General features: G+C 47.6%; 1 protein-coding gene across 1 annotated transcript in view; it reads right to left on the bottom strand.

Annotated features, from left to right (window-relative positions):
* Nucleotides 1-13,690, bottom strand: part of PPAT (phosphoribosyl pyrophosphate amidotransferase) — a 172,770-nt gene that overhangs the window by 11,681 nt on the left and 147,399 nt on the right. The gene's annotated exons all lie outside the window — the stretch shown is intronic.

Raw genomic sequence — 13,690 nt, 5'->3', positions numbered from 1 at the left:
TTCGTGACCTTGTATGACAACACATTTGCTAGAACACTTGGAAAACAGCACATTTTACTTGGGAGCGCTATTGCCTGCTAAAGTCAACAATTATTTACCAAGGTCGAAAAACTTTGAGGGTCCATCATTTCTTGAAGGAGGACTGTCTGGCTTTCATTTACAACACAGGATCTTGTCAGTTCATGTTTAAACAACCCCTTTGTTTAAAAAATGCTACAATTTACTGATACAATAAACATATTAAGATATTATTTTTACTATTGTTGCTTGGGAAATTCGTACTCTACACTAAGGGGAACGTGAGATCGATGAGAATAAATAAAAAACGACCACTTTAACAACATTGCCTGATTGCATCATGGAAGCAATGATAACTCAAATGCACACTTGATGGATTTTTTTTTTTTTAATCAAGGTTCTACATTTATCTAATGTGAGTGAAGCAAGAGTGTGCATATCTGTGGCTCTCCTTGGGATTTTGGGAGATATGCTTGAAAGATAATTTTAGAGAAGAAAAAAAAAATAAAAAAAAATGAAAAAAAAAAAAAAAATTTAAAAAAAGGAGGTGAACCTAAGTATTTTACAGCACATTTTCAAATAAACGGTCTAATAAGCCACATAAGTTATTCCGGCAATTATGATGGAGCACTCATGAAAAGCTTGTTATTTAATTACGGTAACAATCTTCCTGGCTGAATACTCAACCTGCAGATCCCTCACCTCCTTAATCTTCTCCCAGGTAATAGAATAGATATCAGACTTGAAACAGCTCTCCTCTGTCGATAGGTGGCGACTCGCTTTCAACGTGGCTCTGAAATCCACGGTGGACAAGACACCAAGAAGCCTTACAAAGCGCCCCCCTGGAGCGCAGAGATCAGTGCCTCATTCTTTTTTCCACACTTTGTTGTGTTTTCTGCATGTTTTCCTGTGTCCTGCTCATCGCACACTAATCCACAAACTGGCAGCAAATGTGATCAGGAAAATTTAGAATGACCATTTCCACCATCTCCCACAAGAAGCAGGAATGAATGGCCAGAAGGCAGGAAAGATGCTTTCTTCCTCATCGCTTTAGTCCTCTTTCACTTCATACCCGGAGGGTCCAGAGGAATGAGTCTGAATTCTGCTTGAAAGATGAAAAGCCTGCATAAGACTTCCTGAGGACAGATGTGGTATCATGAATTTTGGGCCCCTAGGTGATGGGCGATGGAAGCAGGCAACTCGGTGGCTCACTGCCAGAGTAAAGGTTGGTTTGCCTTTACCAACCAAGATTAGTGTCCATTAACTGCCTCTTGACAGGAAGCAGCAGCTCAACTGCCAAAGAGGCGGGCTGTAAAAGCTCAGTGAGGAGTTTGGCGTTTTTCTCCTTTACAGGTCATTCTAGCTCAACAACTAAGCAAAAGAGAGCAGATAATGAGGTAACTTCCTTAGTGGGAAAACATCTAGATCCACGAACTGTGAAGTATCCAGTTCACTGATGTTCTGCAGGTTGATGAAAATTGAACACCACGCTGACATCATCATCATCGTTATTGAGACGAGCGATGTTCGGCATTTGAATGGAGTGAATCCAACCAAACAGCTTCCCAAGTCTACCAAAGTATTCTCTATTAGGCGAAAGCGTGCAAGGAGAGTGTTCCCATCAACTGCTGAGCTTTAGGTCTAGATGTGACTAGAATGGCCTTAGTGTTTGGAAAATTTGCTATGACCTGGAATGGATCTTTAGCTAGTGCGATCAAGGCTGGCACTGGCTCACCTAGCAAGGCCTTCAGCAGAGGTAGTGGGTCAGATGACGCTGAAACACCAAGAGCAATTCCTGGAGCAGAGTTTCATTAGGCATAGGGAGGCTCATGGTGTCCCTGTGGGCTTCTTGGTGCACCAGTGGTAGCCATATTGGAGTGGAAAAGAGCTACTACCACCTTGGTGAAGACTGTGTGGTGGCTGCACCAGGGGCTGGGAACTCCCAAAGAGGAGCAGTGGCCTCCAGGTCCAAAGGCGAAGCCAGAGCTGAACTCAAGTTTGATGGGATCTCCACTAAGATATAGAGGTCAGGGATGTGGAAGAAAGCAGCTGACAGGTAGGCCTGCCTCTTGTTTGGGAGTGACACTGATAGGTCAAAGTATCCCTCCTGTGATTTTCTTGTGCTTATTCTTTGAGGACTTCTTTCCTTTAGAAGCTGCCTTTTTCAAGCACTTAAATGTTTGAGAGCGATCCAAAACAGGAGTTGGCATAAGACCTGGATCTGGAACAATGCTAATTTAATAAAGAGCTTCACTTTCCTTGATGGCCTTGGTGTCTATGCGGCCACATATCTCACAGGACTTAGAGTCATATTTGGTTTCCAGCAATCAGAGGCAGGCATTGTGAGGGTCTGAGATCGAAATCAGTCAGCTGCAGAAATGGCATATATTAAATCCTGGTACTTTTCTAGGCGACATCCCTGCCACCTCTGCCGAAAAAAAATTGGGTAGAAAAAGTTCTCAGGAGAACAATTATGGATCCAATGTCACAGGGCACTGAAAAAAGGAAGTGATGTCAGTGAGTAAGGGAAGAGCCTTGAACTGAAGGAAGAACTCTGCAGGAAAAAGTATCCATCAATAACTCAAATAATTTAATGGAGTTCTAAACAAGGTTGACCCTCCAGGGCAGTGTTTGGGGCAAAAGGGGGAATTCACTCATAAAACACATTTGAATAAAAAGGGGGTGCAAAATGGTGCAGTTTTCAGTCACATTTCTTCAGAATCTGGCAAAAATGCAGACTTTGGAGACAGTTCAAGTTAACTCGATATACAGTTTCACTCCACATTCTTTCATTTTCTAGGATGCATACTTTCCTAACTTCTATCTTTCACCTCCTTTTATTTTTCCATCCTATGCCTTCCAAGTAGATATTCAGTCTCATGTTATGAATTTAAATCTACTTAACCTCAGTCACTATACAGTGTAGCGGTCTCGTGGGTAATACAGATTTTACGGGCTCACACGCTAGCACCCTCATTCAAATTACAAATATCTTACAGGTTCATGCAGTAGGGATATTTGTGTGATTAAATCAATCTTATAGCAGATGCCCCCCCCAACGGCAGTTATGTTAAGTGCATTTGTATATCATATTCCCACACTTTGCATTGATAATATGAATGCTATAAAAAGTTTAATCACAAGCCTTTTAGTACCGTGGTAACAACATCAGCAACTAGTGCCCCTTAACATAGTAGGAAATGTCACTCAACTACCAGCATTACAACAGCATGAAACAGCAAGAGTTTTGTCCCCAATCGTCAATTTGGCATTATCTAAAATTGCACATTGTGTACCCTAATGGATCTAAAATGATGTTAAGTGTTTCAATTGTAAATTGTTCAACACCTTTGAGTATCCTAACACAAACCACAGGAATCCAGAAAAAATAAAAAATTTCACTGTAAGCAAATCAACTAAATATTTCCAAATAATGCTTATTTTGTAAAAGAGTTTACTTTTTAATCTCCACACACCAGCTTGTGATTTTCATTAAGTTATTAGAAGTTCCAAAGTCCCACGTGGACGGAATCTAACTCGTATAATCATGTATCACTATCAAATGCTAGGAATGGCCATCAGTTACTAGTGGTACCCACCTAATGTTAGGTACCCCGTCTTACTCCACGATGCCCACCTGAAGAGATGAATGGCCACCTTGTGTTAGGGTAGCATAATGCACGGAGTAGGATTCTCACAATGTGTCATGATCTGACAAATCACGCTATGGATGCTGTAATGCATAGAGTGCCCACAGCCTGACAAATGAGGGCCACCGAATGCTAGGTCCACCATAATGTCTAGAATACCCACAATAAGCCATGGAAGACCATTAAATACAAGGTGTAGCCTTAAGTGTGAGAGGGGAGATTGCCACCAGGTGGCAGGAGTGGCCATGACACACACAGCAGCACGAGAAAACCAAAAACAGGCATTCAAAATCATTGAGGCTCTCAGAAATACAGTTCGACCTACACAGGTGCCCACAACTCCATTCTCTTGGTATTGCCTACTATGCAATCACAGGCGGCGGGGCTTCACCCAGGTGAGTTGCAGAGAGCCGCCCAGATGGAACAGTGGTTTTTACCACAAGGCTTTCACTCACAGGAGGACACTGGCTAATGAACATGCAGAGTCCTGAAAGCAACATGGTGACTGGACAATGTGCTACATGCTCATGTAGAGGTGTAAAGTGATCGCGAAAAATAGAGAACGAGCTGGAAGGAGGAGAGCATGGGTCCAGTTCTTGGAAGCTACTGCATGCATTAATAAATCTGGGCATGTGCTATATCCTGGTCAGCACACAGAGTAGTATGTACATGTGCTGGCAGGATAATGGGAGCACTGCTTTAACATGGCATAGCTGCTTTTATGGCAGTAGTTCTGAAAACAGCCTTTTAGTCCGCAACCTACTGGCTAATCCCCCCTGGTGTCCCAGGTGCCCAAAGTACCAGTGGGTTTTATCATGAAAAACAGAACAGCGATTATGCAATCATTTAACAAACTGAGCTCAAAAGTTCAGAATTAAAGAAGATTAAAGAAATGTGACACTGCGGTGCAAAGGAATAATTGTAGTCAATAATAAACCAGACAACTGTACACTACCAAAATGCTGCACTTTGATCTGCTACTAGTAGGTCGACATCGACCTAGGAAATGTTTATCTTGTCCCTGAGAGAAACCGTATTAGAGTATCACTCCACCTTTCTCTCCCCTTTCTTTCAGTAACTGTATGCGAAGATCCCAGAGTCCTTAAAAAGAACTAGAGTGTTCAACTAACTTCCGAAGTTTCGCTCAACCAGGACTCATGTAGTAGAAGACAGCTACACAATTATTCAATTTCCTGAATTCGTACATGGATATGGTTCTCATCTCTACTGCTAAAATTTCCTGAAGTAAAAAAGTCCCAGAAAAACTCCTTTTCATGTAATAGTATATATTTTAAGTGCTACTATTCTATGAAACCTAATTAGTCCGTGACAGTTTTGTCTTTTTCAAAATAGCAGGCTCATTTTTCTGCATGATTCACAATTTTACTTAATGGACCTAGGCAGTTGGCATTGCCTAGGGCCCTCTTACTCAACCCCGGTCAATAACTACCCAGGAGTGTCATCCCCCTTGTTCAGTATTGCTTAAATACACGTTTACAGTGAAAGCTAACATTATTTTGTCAGTATTTTAGCAGGCATTGAAAAGTTATTGCATTACTTTCAGGTGAGACCATGCAGCAGAGAATCAATAAATTTAACCTATGTGGAGTGCAGTAAAGAACAAGTTACTTACCTTCGGTAACAAATTATCTGGTAGAGACATATTCTAATTGCAGATTCCTTACCTTAGAGTTTTCCCCAGGCGTCAGTATGGACCTGAAGATTTTTCATTGAATAGTGCCCCTGCACGCCGTTAGGTGGCGTCGGTTGACTCCGCGTCTGTCGCGGACATCGTGGACGCTGGATATGACATTGTGGGTCATATATAGGCGCCACCCTAGCACGCTGACGTCAGTTTCTTTTCACAACCTTCTACATCAGAAGTGCGGAGCCATGAAGAACACCGACTCTGGCACACCAGAACTAGAGCCCTGAAACGGAAGTCCTTGTCCCTAGAAAACAGTTTGCAGAATGGGGAGGATGAGTGAGTCGGTAAGGCATCTGCAACTATAATATGTCTCTACCAGATAATTTGTTACTGAAGGTAAGTAACTTGTTCATCTGATAGAGACTTCTATTTGCAGATTCCTTACCTAAGAATAGATACCCAAGCAATACCATCCTCCAGAGGTGGGTCTGCAAACCAAAATCATACTAGGAAGTGCTGCAGGACTGAACAGAAAGTACCCATCCCTTCAGACCCGACTGTCCAGGCAGTAGTGTTTAGTGAACATGTGCAAAGACGCCCACGTTGCTGTCTGGCTGATGTCCAGGACTGGAACTCCACATGCTAATGCAGTGGTTGCAACTGAGCACGCAAACCCTCCGGGGGTCGCTTCTTAGCCAATGCGTAGCACATTTTAATGCAGAGAACAACCCATCTAGAGATGGTTCTCTTCTGCACTGCCCGACCTTTCATCACACCCATGTAACCCACAAAGAGGTGATCACACACCCAGAACTCTTTCGTACGATTCAGGGTGAACGCCAACGCTCTTTTTAGGTCCAACACTGGAGTCTCTTCTCTTCCTTAGAAGGATGTGGGGCGAGTAAAAAGTAGCCAAGGTGGATTGGCCTACATGAAAAGACATGACTACTTTTGTCAGGATGGATGGAAATAAAAGGTGGCTTCGAAGAAAGGGCCTGCAGCTCACTCCTGCGAGCAGAAGTGATGGCGACCAGAAAGGCTGTCTTTAAAGTAAGAAGCCGAAGTGGACAATTATGAAGTGGTTCAAAAGAGCACACATCAAGAAGGTAAGAACCAAATTCAAATCCTATTGGGGCATTATGAACGGAGAAGGAGAAAACATGTGAGTAAGACCCTTTAGAGATCTACCAACAATGGGAGTTTTAAACAAGGAGGGTTGGTCAGGGAACTTGAGGAAAGCAGAGATGGCAGACAAATAATCCTTGAAGATGCCCAGAGCAGAGCCCTGCTCGGCCAGAGAAAGAACAAACAAAAGAACCTCAGAAAGAGGGGCAGAGAGGGTCAAAAGGCTTGTCTGCATGCCATGCCATGTTCCAACGACAGGCGTACACCATTTTGCTGGAGGGATGCCTGTCTGGCAAGATAATGTTACAGATCTCAAGGCAGAAGGTCAAAAGTTGTCAACTGCCGCCGCTCAATCTCCACACAAGAAGGCGGAGACTGGACAGGTTCGGGTGGGGAACTGTCCCCTGCTGCTGCAACAGAAGATCCTCCCAATGAGGCAGTCTGATTGGAGGATCGATCGCCATGCTCAAGAGCTCTGGATACCAGACTCTTCTTGCCCAGTCTGGAGCCACAAGAATGACTTGGGCACAGTGGTTCTCAAACTTCTTGAGAACTCTGGGCAGAAGTGATATTGGCATAAAGGAGGCCCGCGTTTCACTCGAGATGAAAAGCGTCGCCAAGCGAGTGCCGCCTTGGAAACTCCAACGTGCAAAACAGCTGACATTGCCCGTTCTGTGTGGAGGTGAACAGATCTAACTAAGGCTCTCCCCACTGCCGAAAAAAACCTTGCCCCACCTCTGGATGGAGAAGCTATTCATGATCGACCAGACATTGACTGCCAAGTTCATCTGCTCTGGTGTTCAGAGAGCCCGCCAGATGTTGAACTATCAGGGATATGTCCTGATGTTCCAGCCATGTACAGGGCTTCAATACCCAGAACCCCTGGGAAAAAACGACATTACAGGGGCTGCTGTTGCAGTACCAAAAGGCGGTGGTGTTGTCAGTGAACACTCAGTGAGTCACTTTTCCTTTGAGAGAGGAAAGGAATGATTTTAATGCTAGCCTGATCGCCCTGAGCTCCAAAAGATTCATATGGAGCCCGGACGCTGCTGGAGACCAGACACCTCTGATCTTCGCCTCCCTCATGTGGCCTTCCCATCCCAGGAGTGACGTATCTGTCAGCACTGTTAGATATGGCTGGGGAAGGGAGAGGATCTGTTTCTGACCCAGTAACTGTTAAAAAGCCACCACTGCAGATCTTGTGAAGTCCCCGCTGAGATCTGGACTATGTCAGAGAGATTCCTCTGATTCTGCACCCAATGGAACTTCAGGTCCCAATTCAGAGTCCACATATACCATCTGGCATGTGTCACCACCAGAATGGAGGCACCCATGATGCTCAGATGCCTCAGAGTCATTCTCAACGGAATCTAGGATACAGGCCCAAAACTGCACTGCGTCCAGAACATCTCAGATGAAAGGGAGCGCCTGGCACGTTTATACCAAACCCCATCATACACAGGAGGTCCGCCGTAGTCAGGAACTGGAAGACGACAGCCTTGGGTGACCCCGCCTTCAACAGCCAGGCGTAGGGGAAGACTGAAACCCCTGCGCAGATGAGCCGCAACTGCCGCCATCACCTTGGTAACATCTGGGGGCTCTGAGAAGGCCAAAGAAGAGCATGGTAAAATGAAAATGCTTGTGGCCTACCATGAACCGCAAGTAAACGTCTGTGGGCAGGCAGGATGGGAATATGGAAATGTGTCCTGCAAGCCCAACGCTACCATCCAGTCTCCTGGGTCCAGGGCAGATAGGACCTGAGCCAAAGTGAGCATTCTGAACTTCTCCTTTTTGAGGAAGACATTGAGGGACTGTAGGAAAGTACCATCTTGCCTGGCATGTTACCCCCATTTTTCACTGTATATATGTTGTTTTAGTTGTATGTGTCACTGGGACCCTGCTAGTCAGGGCCCCAGTGCTCATAAGTGTGCCTGAATGTGTTACCTGTGTTATGACTAACTGTCTCACCGAGGCTCTGCTAATCAGAACCTCAGTGGTTATGCTCTCTCATTTCTTTCAAATTGTCACTAACAGCCTAGTGACCAATTTTACCAATTTACATTGGCTTACTGGAACACCCTTATAATTCCCTAGCATATGGTACTGAGGTACCCAGGGTATTGGGGTTCCAGGAGATCCCTATGGGCTGCAGCATTTCTTTTGCCACCCATAGGGAGCTCAGACAATTCTTACACAGGCCTGCCACTGCAGCCTGAGTGAAATAACGTCCACGTTATTTCACAGCCATTTTACACTGCACTTAAGTAACTTATAAGTCACCTATATGTCTAACCTTTACCTGGTAAAGGTTGGGTGCTAAGTTACTTAGTGTGAGGGCACCCTGGCACTAGCCAAGGTGCCCCCACATTGTTCAGGGCCAATTCCCCGGACTTTGTGAGTGCGGGGACACCATTACACGCGTGCACTACATATAGGTCACTACCTATATGTAGCTCCACAATGGTAACTCCGAATATGGCCATGTAACATGTCTATGATCATGGAATTGCCCCCTCTATACCATCCTGGCATAGTTGGCACAATCCCATGATCCCAGTGGCTGCTGCTGCTGCCAACCCCTCAGACAGGCTTCTGCCCTCCTGGAGTCCAGCCAGGCCTGGCCCAGGATGGCAGAACAAAGGACTTCCTCTGAGAGAGGGTGTTACACCCTCTCCCTTTGGAAAATGGTGTGAAGGCAGGGGAGGAGTAGCCTCCCCCAGCCTCTGGAAATGCTTTCATGGGCACACATGGTGCCCATTTCTGTATAAGCCAGTCTACACCGGTTCAGGGACCCCTTAGCCCTGCTCTGGCGTGAAACTGGACAAAGGGAAGGGGAGTGACCACTCCCCTGACCTGTACCTCCCCTGGGAGGTGCCCAGAGCTCCTCCAGTGTGCTCCAGACCTCTGCCATCTTGGAGGTGCTGCTGGCACACTGGACTGCTCTGAGTGGCCAGTGCCATCAGGTGACGTCAGAGACTCCTTCTGATTGGCTCCTTCAGGTGTTGCTAGCCTATCCTCTCTCCTAGGTAGCCAAACCCTCTTTTCTGGATATTTAGGGTCTCTGTCTCTTGGGATTCCTTAGATAACAAATGCAAGAGCTCATCCGAGTTCCTCTGCATCTCTCTCTTCACCTTCTGCCAAGGAATCGACTGCTGACCGCGCTGGAAGCCTGCAAAACTGCAACATAGTAGCGAAGACGACTACTGCAACTCTGTAACGCTGATCCTGCCGCCTTCTCGACTGTTTTCCTGGTGGTGCATGCTGTGGGGGTAGTCTGCCTCCTCTCTGCACTAGAAGCTCCGAAGAAATCTCCTGTGGGTCGACGGAATCGTCCCCCTGCAACCGCAGGCACCAAAGCACTGCATCACCGGTACCCTGGGTCTCCTCTCAGCACGACGAGCGAGGTCCCTTGAATCCAGCAACTCTGTCCAAGTGACTCCCACAGTCCAGTGACTCTTCAGTCCAAGTTTGGTGGAGGTAAGTCCTTGCCTCCCCACGCCAGACTGCATTGCTGGGAACCGCGACTTTTGCAGCTACTCCGGCCTCCGTGCACTTCCGGCGGAAATCCTTTGTGCACAGTCCAGCCTGGGTCCACGGCACTCTAACCTGCATTGCACGACCTCCTAAGTTGTTCTCCGGTGACGTGGGACTCCTTTGTTCGACTTCAGGTGAGCACCGTTTCACGCATCCTCGTAGTGCCTGTTTCTGGCACTTCTGCGGGTGCTGCCTGCTGCGGAGAGGGCTCCTTGTCTTGCTCGACGCCCACTCTGTCCCCAGACGCAATTGGCGACATCCTGGTCCCTCCTGGGCCACAGCAGCATCCAAAAAACACTAACCGCACGATTTGCAGCTAGCAAGGCTTGTTGGCGTTCTTTCGGCGGGAAAACACTTCTGCACGACTCTCCACGGCGTGGGGGATCCATCCTCCAAAGGGGAAGTCTCTATCCCTTGTCGTTCCTGCAGAAACCTCAGCTTCTACTGTCCAGTAGCAGCTTCTTTGCACCCACAGCTGGCATTTCCTGGGCATCTGCCCATCTCCGACTTGCTTGTGACTTTTGGACTTGGTCCCCTTGTTCCACTGGTACCCTCAACTGGAAATCCATCGTTGTTGCATTGCTGGTTTGTGTCTTTCCTGCAGAATTCCCCTATCACGACTTCTATGTCCTTTGGGGAACCTTAGTGCACTTTGCACTCACTTTTCAGGGTCTTGGGGTGGGCTATTTTTCTAACCCTTACTATTTTCTAATAGTCCCAGCGACCCTCTACAAGGTCACATAGGTTTGGGGACCATTGGTGGTTCGCATTCCACTTTTGGAGTATATGGTTTGTGTTGCCCCTATCCCTATGTGTCCCCATTGCACCCTATTGTAACTATACATTGTTTGCACTGTTTTCTAATACTATTACTGCATATTTTGGTATTGTGTACATATATCTTGTGTATATTTGCTATCCTCATACTGAGGGTACTCACTGAGATACTTTTGGCATATTGTCATAAAAATAAAGTACCTTTATTTTTAGTATATCTGTGTATTGTGTTTTCTTATGATATTGTGCATATGACACTAGTGGTACTGTAGGAGCTTCACTCGTCTTCTAGTTCAGCCTAAGCTGCTCTGCTAAGCTACCATTATCTATCAGCCTAAGCTGCTAGACACCCTACACACTAATAAGGGATAACTGGGCCTGGTGCAAGGTGCAAGGTGCAAGTACCCCTAGGTACTCACTACAAGCCAGTCCAGCCTCCTACAGGGACCAGAGGTCTAGGATAGGGTGTAGGTCCAGGTCCTTCTTTGACAGTAGCGGGAATAACAACCACAACCTACTTCTGGCACGGGGACGCTCTCTATGGCTCCCTAGGCCAAGAAAGCCGTAGTCTCCTCGCAGAGAAGTGTCATGTGATCTTCGGTTATCCTTTCGTAGGATGGTGGCATGGATAGAGGGTTTGTCTCGAAGGGAAGGGAGTAGCTCCTTCGGACTATTTGCAAAACCCACTTGTCTGATGTGATGGATTCCTAGTAGGGCAGGTGATGGTGAATCCTGCCTCCAAATGGCCCCTGATGGGAAAGTGTCAGACCAGGAAGGTTTGGAGTCTGCAGTCGAAGGGGTGGTGGACTAGGCAGACAGCTGGCCCCCTGATCCACGAAGACATTCAATCCCATGTCCCTGGCCACGCAGAGGCTGGGCAGCATGCGTGCAATAGTGGCTGGAAGGAAAGGGACCTGGTTGAGCGCCCCTTCGTAGCTACCAAATGGGTGAAAAGCTGACTGAAGGGAGTGAGGGGCAGCTGCGAGGCTCAAGGACAGAGACAAAGCCTGGAACTCCTTGAAGCACTTGAGCGCCCAGTCTGCTTTGTCTCCAAAGAGATGGGTGCCATCAAAGGGCATGCCCATCAGCAGCAGCATGGACATCCCCCAAAAAGTCAGACGTCCTCAACCAAGCATGACCCCTTAAGGGCCCCACTGATACAACCGATCCACCCAGTGAGTCGGTCGTATCCTGTCCACATGGTATCGTGAACTTGGCTGCGTCTCTCCCATCAGCAGCAGCATGAGAAAGAGTGGCCCGGGCCTCCATCAGGACCTGTGGCAGCACCTGCGCAACCGTGTGCCATAAAGTATGGGTGCAATGGCCCAAAAGGCATGCAGTGTTCATGCATCGCAAGGCCAAACTGGAGGAAGAGAACATTGTCTTGCCAATCTGATCCAGACTTTTGGACTCTCCATCTGGGGGTGGAGAAGGGAACACGCCAGGGGAGGTAGAGGCCTGGATAACCAAGCTCTCAGGGGTGGGATGCTGGGTCAAGAAAACTGTGTAGTTAGACGCATGCTTATGGTGGCAGCCGGTCATCATGTTAAGAGGAGACCCTGTGCTGGACTGGGCATCAGTGAGGGCCTCCTTAAAAGGCAAGAGGGTTTCTGAAGGGGAAGCCCCAGGACCTCAGCTGCTCTCCTCACCACCACTGTATACAACGCTCCTGCCTCCTTAGCCACGAGTAAGGGGAGAAAGCATGCCAGCCTCGGGAGAAGTGTCTAGATCAGTGGCTTCACCCTGGTCCTGAGCCCAGTTCCATGGGGTCATCAAGCTGGTATTCTAAAGGGTCCAGCGAACCCTTCATACTTTCACCATACCCGTAGCCATACGAAAAAGGGTCAAGATCAGAGTGAGGAAGCAAGACCCCCACTGAAGTCGGAGTCGAGTGACATCGGACTAGCTCTGCGTCAGAGTCCGCATTAAGTATGGGATCAACGACAACCTTGGGCCTTTCCAGCATCGGGGAAGGTTGCAGTGGCACAACTGACGCCAGCGTGGATCTGGAAGCGGATCCCTGGTTGCCCCCTGAAGCCACGGCCAGAACCACTGGCGGAGATCCCAAGGAGGTCCCTCTGACCCTACGCGGCCCGAAGGTGCACCAGCAGGATTGGACTGCCCAAAAAGGAGGCACATGGCTTCAAAGAACTCAAGGAGTTGGGCAGGGGTGGCTCTGGCTCCCAGAAACTTGGGAAGGCGCAGAGCCGACCCAGAAGTAGGCTCCGAGGGCAGCGGCCTAGAGCAACAACAGTCCTTTTCCTGCATCGTGTCATCTGATCGACGGGGTGAAGTCTAAGAACGTTTACTCTTACCTGAGCGCCCTGATGATTTTGAATGGGACGACGAAGAGTGTGGGCTCTGCGAGCTGTCTTGGGATCTTCCTCTTGACGAAGACCGAGAGTGACGTGGAGCCGAGCATTGGGCCACAAGAAGCTTTAGGGACTGCTCCCTGAAAGCCTTTGAGTTCATGGCCCAGCAGTTGGAGCACGACTTCTGGTTGTTGTCTCGCTCCAAACACCAGAGACACACGAACTGTGGATCCGAAACAGACATCATCCGTTGTCAGGAATCGCAGGGCTTGGACCCGGTCTTCCATGACGACATCAATGCACCAAAAAGTCCAAATATTTTCGACAAAAGTTGAGTCAAAAAGTTACTGTGGGGCAGCTTTCCTTCAGTTCAACGCATAGGCTGGCGCGGAAATAAAAGTACTGACGTCAGCGCGCTGGGGTGGTTCCTATATACGACCCACGATGCCATATTTGGCAATCACAATGCCAACGATGGACGCAGAGTTGACCTATGCCACCTACCAGCATGCAGGGGTACTACTCGATGAAAAATCGCCAGATTCAGACTGATGCCTGGGGAAAATTATAAGGTAAGGAATCTGCAACTACTAGTCTTTATCAGATACAGAATTTTTTAACCTGAC

The sequence above is a fragment of the Pleurodeles waltl genome, chromosome 1_2 (genome assembly GCF_031143425.1).
Source record: "Pleurodeles waltl isolate 20211129_DDA chromosome 1_2, aPleWal1.hap1.20221129, whole genome shotgun sequence".
Lineage (NCBI taxonomy): Eukaryota > Metazoa > Chordata > Amphibia > Caudata > Salamandridae > Pleurodeles > Pleurodeles waltl.
The sequence above is the reverse complement of the archived record's forward strand: the minus strand, read 5'-3'. Positions and strand labels throughout refer to the sequence as shown.